This window comes from Hesperophylax consimilis, chromosome 17, assembly GCF_061612785.1.
Source record: "Hesperophylax consimilis isolate HC1 chromosome 17, BYU_Hcon_1.0, whole genome shotgun sequence".
In the NCBI taxonomy this organism is placed as follows: domain Eukaryota; kingdom Metazoa; phylum Arthropoda; class Insecta; order Trichoptera; family Limnephilidae; genus Hesperophylax; species Hesperophylax consimilis.
Window position 1 is genome coordinate 13,838,710 of NC_142852.1, and position 6,440 is coordinate 13,845,149.

The 6,440-nt window shown below is 43.4% G+C and overlaps 1 pseudogene; it reads right to left on the reverse strand.

Annotated features, from left to right (window-relative positions):
- Positions 1 to 882: 882 nt before the first annotated feature.
- On the reverse strand, positions 883 to 2,197 carry LOC149416045 (uncharacterized; annotated as a pseudogene).
- Between the last annotated feature and the right edge of the window lie 4,243 nt (positions 2,198 to 6,440).

Sequence of the window (6,440 nt, forward strand, 5' to 3'; positions counted from 1 at the left end):
CTAAAAAGAGTGTACTATGCAATTGTACAATCTATATTACAATATGGTATTATTGGCTGGGGAGGAACTTATAACAATATATTAAATCCACTTAAAATAGTTCAAAGATTGATAATTAAAGTAATATTGAAAAAACCATCCAAATTTTCTACTGAGATTCTCTTTTCAATATTCAATGTACCCACAATAGACAATATATATAAAAAAATATTCAATTCTACAAATTTATAAAGAAATACAGTTAATTAACTTAAAATTCAATTCATCAGTAAGATATCAAAAAACTATCAAAATCCCAAAACTTAATACAAAGCACACACAAAATACCTATCTCTATCTAGGTATAACATATTTTAACATCCTTCCATTATATCTGAAAAATATTGAAGATATTCAGGAATTTAAAATTAAATTAAAAAAATTACCTAAAACTACTATAAAAGTCCATATCTTACTCTTATTATTATTTCCTTCAAATCTTGAAACTGTATTATTGATAAATCTTGCCTATTTCTTACTTATCCCTTTGGTTTTGCAAATATATTATTTACTTACTTACATGATTCCATATAATTGAGCTTGGATTCACTCACCAAACACAAGAGCCTTGTCTCTTTATGGTGAGGAAAAGCTATGATTATTTACCTTGATAACACTGTATAATATGTATAATTGTATATTTATTGTAAAAAACATACAAATATTAAATAAAAAAATAAAAATAAATGTATATAAGGATTGTATTAGGACATAGATAACTATGTACCTACTTTAAATACCACAATAAACAATAAACTTACATATACATTTCATAAAAGTAATTCAGTCTACGTAATTCACAGATAATATACCAATTGAAATTTAGACAAAATACGGTAGGAATCAGGCAAGCGAAGCTAACGAGTCCGGGTTGCGCATCACCACTACATGCGCAGAGTGTTCATCTTTACGAACAAGAATTTTACCATTACGGAACCACACGAATTTATAATTAGCTTTTTTCGCTTTAATCCTCGTGGCTGCATGCAGGACCTTGTTTGCTGGTGTGAGGTGTTCGCGGACGTATAACGGTGATTTGATGCCGTCGATGCCTAGATGCGTTGAGTTTAGCTTGGAGTACATGTTTTTCTTGTTGTAGCTGACGACTGCAGCCAGGACTTCATCCCTTGCCCTCACGCTCGGGAGCTTCACGACGATTGACTTGGGCCTTCTGGAATCTGGTTTGATCTTGGAGACTCGATTATGGATCAATGGGGCGGGAAATCACGGTTCTAAGTTGTTTTACGATCGATATCAGGTTCTCAGATTTATGCTCAGGTACGCACTGGATCTCGACGTTGGTTTCCCTGGCTGTCTGTTCCATTTGGAACAAGCGCGCGTTAAGATCGCGCACTTCTGTGTTCAGCTTAACATTCACAGCTTGTAGACGTTTTATTGTTCCCAAAGAATCAATGGGAAGATCAAACCCGAAAACCGCTATTAGAACGCCGTGGTGGTCGAGTGAGTTGACTTTGCTGAAGGGCGAATTCAAGAGGGCTTTCAGGGCACTCGGATCCCTTAAGAGGACTGGGGGCACGCAAGAGATGATTACATCTCTTAAGACACGTGTCAGTAGGGCTAGGAAAACCTTCAAATTGGCTATCCTTTCAGCAAAACGAACTGCTTGGCATAATTGGGTTAAACAAGTGGGTAACGCCAACCCGTGGGAAATCCACAGCGCAATCGAAAAAACGGGAAAAGGATCTGACCGGTATTTGACTAGCATCATATCGGATAATCCCGATGGGAACTCTGAGAGTACCGATGTGACCAGCACTCTTAATACCTTGCTGGACAAATTAGTTCCATTAGACTCAGTAACCGGGGAAAACGGCCACCACAAACAGATAAGAGCTCTGTCACGGCTTCCACCTAGGATCCTCGACCATGAGGACAGAATGTTAAAAATCTCTAAGGCCGAAATTGACGTTATAATCAAGGGTTTGGGTCCGAAGAAGGCACCAGGGCACGATCGTCTTAATGGTATAATAGCGAAGAACGTCTGGATCCATGCCAAGGAAGAGTTGTTCCAGGTTATGGAGACATGTCTTCGTAGAGGAGTTTTCCCTACGGAATGGAAGAGAGGTGTGCTCAAGATTATCCCAAAGGGTAACGATAAACTAAGAACGGACGTTAAGGCTTACCGTCCGATTACCATCCTGCATGTATTTAGCAAAATCTTGGAAACACTCATCAGTAATCGGTTGCAGCAAACTCTTTCCCCAGCATGTGAGCGGCAATTTGGCTTTGTCCCTGGGAAATCTACCGAGCATGCCATCATGTATGCGCTCGAATGGGTGAAGGTCTGTCCAAAGAGGTACGTAATTGGAATCTTCTTAGATATCACTGGTGCCTTCGATCATGCGTGGTGGCCGATGTTGATTACTAAAATTAAAAATAGAGGTTGCCCTCAAGACCTTTTCAAAATCAACTGTGACTATTTAAACGACCGTACAATAGAGATCGTTTATGGGGATCAAAAAAAAGTCCGGAAGGTTGATAAGGGATGCCCGCAAGGCTCCATTTTGGGACCTAAATACTGGAATATTGATTTTGACGACTCCTCCAGGTTACCCTTACCTGAAGGATGCACATCGGTCGACTACGCTGATGATAAATTGTATTTGGTCTCGGGGGACAGTAGAAGGGAAGTGGAAGGAAAGGCTGAAGAAGGTTTGCGTGCAATCCTAAGCTGGGGTGTGAGAAACAAGTTGAATTTTGCCCCCCAAAAGACCGTGGGACTCTTGATGAAAGGTTTCCTCAGTAGAAGAAGAAACCCTTCCATCAAAATGGGAGCCTCTACTATTCACTTTGCAGACTCAGTCAAATATCTAGGTGTCACTCTAGATCGATCGTCCTCCTTCTTAACTCACGTTAAAGAGGTCTCTAGCAAGGCCCAGGCCCTTTTCTTTAAGCTGAGAAGAATCTCTACAGCTGATTGGGGGTTGCGTTCCCCTGCCCTGCGACTACTTTATAGGGGTATTTACGTTGCGCAAGTCTCGTATGCCGCCTCTGTGTGGGAGCACCGTTTGGGGAATTCGCTTATACTCTCGGCTCTCAAGAGGGGTCAGCGAACCCCCTTGCTGGCGCTCTGCGGTGCATACAGAACCGTTGCTTCGGACGCTTTGCCCGTGTTGGCCGGTATTTTACCAATCGATCTGGAAATTAGGGAAGTGTTAACAAAAAAGAAGCTCTCCAGAGGACTACCTGCTACACATCTCGGCGTAATTCTTACGCCGGGTGGGGTAGGGACTCTCCCTGGTCTACTGAAACAAATGAGTGACTTATCACTCAACGAGTGGCAGTCTCGATGGAATAGGTCGAAAATGGGAAGATGGACCTTCTCCTTCTTCCCATCAGTTAAAATCAGAATGGAAGGAGCTTTCATCAAATTGGACCACATGACCCAAATATTATCAGGACATGGTGAGTTCAGGGGGAGACTACACAGACTCTCCCTGTCCCCACACCCGAACTGCGCGTGTGGTAGTTCCGATCAAACCGCTGAGCACATTCTGTGGCACTGTGAGATTATGACGGATGCAAGAGATGAATTATTGGCCGGTTTGGAAGTAACAACGAGACCAGTTTGGAATTCTAATCTCGTGTCGAACATGGTGAATTTCGAGTGCTTGAGGAAGTACACAAAAATCTGGGTCGAGAGATGGTCTGATCTTAGAGTCGAGAATTGAGATTAAAATCAGTAGCTTTTAATGCCAGGTGTTGCTCCTGGCCTCATCGGACTACAGGACTATATTACTGTAAACATACCGCTATATGTAAATTTTGTAAAAATCTTTTGATATAGTTATTATTAGATTTTCCTGTTTATTTTTGCTAATTTTATTGGCATTATGTATATCTCTTTCGTGTATAATTATTGTTTATAATGATCTACCTTGTTTTTCGAGGATGACCTGTAAATAACGCGAAAGTATAAATCTATTCCGCAATTTTCTTCTTTTATTGTGTTTTGTATTATTGTTTTTACAGAGTTAAGTGCTTGCTGGTAGCAGAACTGAACTGATTTCTTTTTTTTGTTCTGTCCGGTGTACCCCAACTCTGGGGTGGCATAAGACCTCGTCCGTGCATACCCATCTTGGACGACCATTTTGGGATTGGTGCCGTCGCCTGCCATCAGTGCCTCCCCTGAGGCCAGGAACGGTACTGAGGATGGGCTGATCGTTAATTGGTGACCTTCCGCCCTGCCTCCAGGTTCTCCGACGCTTTCTCCTCATGGTCTTTGGGATCTTCCCAACCCCAACTTACACCTTTCGTCCAGGCACAACCGGTTTCCTGGCTTAGAGGCGCGGAACCTGATCCTCGTGAAACCTATCCAATGCCCTGCTTTCTCTCCCTAGGACTGCCTGAGAGCGGGTGACGACACCCCCTCACAAAAAATGAGGTGTACATTTCACCATTTTCTTTTGTCTCATAATTTTTCATTTTTGCAGGTGGCTGCAAATTGTTATTTTTACCCGTTATTGTTGATTCCTTGTACATATGACCTGTTAAACTAACCAAACAGAGTAGATTTTACCAACAGGTTACTAATACAATCACTAATACTTTAAACTGAAACTCCGAGATCCTCCTGGAATTTCAACACCTCTAGGGCGAATTGGGATAACTTTGGGGAGGCGCTACGAGATACATTAAGGGATTTTCATCACGTAGCAGCTAGTGATCCGGACAATTTGGGGAACTTTTTCAATTCTGCCGTTGTATCTGCGGCTGATTCCTCTCTGGGCAGATCAAACCCAAAGACGAAAATTAGAACGCCGTGGTGGTCACCTGAGCTGACTTCGCTAAAGGGGGCCTATAAAGGAGCCTATAGGGCCTTGGGACTGTCCAGGAGGGGATGCTGTACGGAGGAGGAGACAGCTACCCTTCAGGCAGCTCTCAGGAGATCCAGGGCAACTTTCAAACAGGCGGTTCTCCTTGCGAAACGAGCTGCTTGGCATGACTGGGTTAATAATGTGGGAAACGCCAACCCGTGGGAAATCCACAGCGCAATTGAAAAATCCGGGAAAGGATCTAGTCTCATTGGGATCACAGAAGGTAGGAATGCTGAGACGATAGATGTGGCCTCTACTCTCAATACACTTTTGGGCAAGTTAGTTCCTGTAGAATCAGTAATTGGGGAAAGTGACCACCATAAACAGGTTAGACTCCTGGCACGGCTTCCACCTAGAGACCTCGCCCAAGAGGATAGAGTCATTCCAGTCACTAGAGCAGAAATCGACCTAATAATTAAGGGTTTGGGTCCTAAGAAGGCACCAGGGCATGACAGACTTAATGGCGTGATAGCGAAGCAAGTCTGGATCCACGCTAGGGAGGAGCTCTTCCAAGTGATGGAAACGTGTTTGAGAAGAGGAATTTTCCCTTCTGAATGGAAGAGAGGCGTGCTCAGGGTCATACCAAAGGGGAATGGTAAGCCACTAACTGATGTCAAGGCCTATCGGCCCATAACCTTACTTCCAGTGCTTGGCAAGATCCTGGAAAAACTTATCCGGCATAGGCTACAACAATCACTCTCCCCGTCTAGTGATCTCCAATTTGGCTTCGTCTCCGGTAGATCCACCGTGCACGCCATTTCGTTTGCGCTTAACTGGGTGAAGGTTTGTACAAAGAGGTATGTAGTTGCAATCTTCCTCGATATTACTGGTGCCTTCGACTACGCATGGTGGGACATGATACGTATCAAGGTTAAAAATAGGAACTGCCCAAAAACCCTATTTAAATCAGTAGACAACTATTTATCGGGCCGAACTGTCATTATTTCTCATGGTGACACTGTTATTGAACGCGAGACCGATATGGGGTGTCCTCAAGGCTCCGTCCTAGCTCCTAAATTTTGGAATATAACCTTCGATGACTCCTCTAGGTTACCCTTACCTGAAGGATGTATCATGATCGACTATGCGGATGATAAAATGTATCTTGTCTCTGGGGACAGTAGAAGAGAAGTCGAATGTAAGGCTGGTGAAGGTTTGGACACCCTCCTTAAATGGGGGGAGAGGAATAAAATGACCTTCGCTCCCCAGAAGACTATGGGCCTCCTGATGAAGGGTTCTTTCAATAAGACAAGAAACCCTACCATCCGTATGGGAGACACTAATATCAAATTTGTGGATAACGTTAAATATTTAGGTGTCACTCTAGATCGATCGTCCTCCTTTCTGGCTCATGTCAAAGATGTATCCTGCAGGGCTCAGTCGCTATTTCTGAAGCTTCAAAGAATCTCCACGGCAGAGTGGGGACTTCGCAGACCGGCTTTGCACGCTCTCTACAAGGGGGTATATGTTGCGCAAGTCGCATATGCCGCCTCTGTTTGGGAGCATCGCCTGGATAACTGTTTAATACTTCTTGCTCTCACTAGGGGTCAGCGCACTCCCCTG